Consider the following 2441-nt stretch of genomic DNA (forward strand, 5'->3'; position numbering starts at 1 on the left):
ATCACCAATTTAGAAGCACTGCAATTAGTGAAAACAAACGCAAGTAGAGAAATGTGTTGCTTAATTTATCTGTGTTTTGTCTATTTGCACGTGTTCTTTTCACGATACTCGCAGGTTTTCATTCCATAATCTCAAGTTTTTCTATTCAAATTTCTCATGAATCATTTCTTGGCCAGTCACCTAGTTTCTTGTGTGCATGAAAACATGCTTCATAATCCTGTTATCATCAGCAGTTAATGCTGTTGGTGGGAAAACATGTTGTAAATGATGAAGCTGCCACAAACGGTTAAAGCCACGCCCTAATAGATAACACTGTTACAACTTTTGCTTGACAACTGTACTTACAGTTTTCAATCTTCATTTTGTTACTTCTGTTGCATGGCATTTAATGGCATCATTGATATTAGCAGTAGATGTTGTCTTGTAGAGCTGCATCTGTTCAGTAACCAGCTGCGTCAGGAATGTTAGCGGCCTGCACAATAAGCTAACTGTCTTCCAGCTTGTTGCTTCCACGCATATCAATGAGATGCCTATGGCAGACAATTTGAGACATTTTATTAAAATCATGCACTTAATTCTAAATGGGTCTGCAAAGAGTTTTAACATATCTGCTGAAAGAACATTTAAGAAAGGCACGAAACTGAAAAAAACAGCTGTAATACAGTAAACAAACACTTATACAAAATAACAGAGATAGTTGTTGTAGTTTATATTAAGGCATAATATAAAAAACCTGTAATAATAAGGTTAATAACTTGAGGGTAATAAAACAGAGTGTGAATGCACTCTAACAAATTAAATATTATACATGTGTCTTCTACCTCAGGTTGTAGCTCTGCTGCTGCTGCTTCTTCACGTGTGCTAGAAGCTGTTGGGACCTTCAACCTCCCGCCATGTGTGTCCTCTCCTCTCCTGTCCCCAGTTAACACACAAGAAAAGATTTCCATAATATATAAAATATACATTTATATACTTAGCAGTCGTACTGTATATTAAACTTAAGTGTGTGCAGTACTACTGTACTCGGTACCTTAGAAATATCCCGGTTTTATACGAGTACCACAATGCAGGGACTCCAATGGCGATCATGAAAAGCAAAAGCCCAAATAAGGTCCAACATGTATGGCAGGTTCCTGTAGGGAGACAGGAACACAAGAAGAATACAGTAACAGGAACAACTGATATGCATTCTAGTCAAATGTAGTTTATTCTACCCAGTTTGTGACAAACCAGTGGCCTCTCAGCTCCTCTCAGATACGGTCAGACTAGGAGCTCTGGGTTTTTAATGCACAGAGAGGAAATAATACCTGGTTACTGTGTGATTCCGGCTGCTTTAATGAGCAACAATTTGTCTCTGCGATTAGTGATTTACTGATCAATGATTGATCGAATGTCCAGCTTTAAATTTCAGTGTGCAACTTGGTCATACTTCATTTTGATGTGTAGTGGAGTAAGACTCTTGAAAGGATCATAGCATACAGACACGTTGTAATGCATTCTTTTAAATGCTTAGACATATTGTACCATACATTAATATAATGTGTAATTAACATTTTCATATGTATCTATTTAGTATGTTTTATTCTCTTAACTAATTAGGAAATGATATACTGTATATGAAGGCTCAGTTCCATCTAGTTTCCAGCCAGGACTGTGAGGGAGCCCAATACCAGGACCCTGAAACATGCTCATCTAAATGAGTCAGTTTTAATAATATCAATAATACCAGCGCAGCTGAGCTTCTCCTGCTCCGACAAGCCAAAATGTCTGCTTTGAAAAACATCTCCCAACATCATTAACTAGTGGAAGCAGGTTCCCCGTGTTTGTGTTTCTTTTTGAAAGACAGCTAACAATGTTAACCTGGAGGGGAACCAGATGGTGTGCGCTACGCTTCTGCAACATTGCTGCGGTCGGGATGCCGTTGTCAGGACATGCTTTGACTTTGAGGAAGTTTTATTCGCAGACTTGACTCATTTCCTGTGATTTATTGGGTGGTTTATTGGGCTAATCTATAGGCTTATTAGATATGTCCTTCGACTTTCTCCAAATAATTTATGGGCCCTTCAACTTTTTCTGTTAGATTCCACATGCAGGTGTGAAACTCGCACCTAGAGCCCAGCATTGAATTCTGCTTCAATAAATATGTGCAACTTCCTCTCCAATCAAGAATAGAACAGAAGGGTTGAAGATCAACAGGCAAAGTTACATAAAGAGCGACAAGGCATAAATATGAGAGAAGAAAGCAAAGTGCGAGTAAAGAGTAGAAGTTAGCACATAACATTTCTTATGGCTGCGACTGGTTTTATGACCCTGCATTGAAAATTACCAGTCAAAAAGTATTTTTCACAAAATGCACAGCGTTTCCTTCCAATTGTCCGGGTTGCTGGGTAAGCAGGCTCAAGTCGGCTTTTTCAGCTTCTGGACGGATACAAAAGGCATTC

At 38.7% G+C, this 2441-nt stretch overlaps 1 long non-coding RNA gene across 1 annotated transcript; it reads right to left on the reverse strand.

The window, feature by feature from the left end:
- Positions 1 to 6: 6 nt before the first annotated feature.
- LOC116395591 (uncharacterized) lies at positions 7 to 2325 on the reverse strand. The gene is made up of 3 exons (XR_004213519.1): positions 1031 to 2325; positions 822 to 912; positions 7 to 530 (listed from the first exon to the last, which is right to left on the reverse strand). It is a non-coding gene; the product is annotated as an uncharacterized LOC116395591 (long non-coding RNA).
- Positions 2326 to 2441: the final 116 nt, after the last annotated feature.

Source organism: Anarrhichthys ocellatus, unplaced genomic scaffold, assembly GCF_004355925.1.
Source record: "Anarrhichthys ocellatus isolate YVR2014 unplaced genomic scaffold, GSC_Weel_1.0 scaffold47, whole genome shotgun sequence".
Classification (NCBI taxonomy): domain Eukaryota; kingdom Metazoa; phylum Chordata; class Actinopteri; order Perciformes; family Anarhichadidae; genus Anarrhichthys; species Anarrhichthys ocellatus.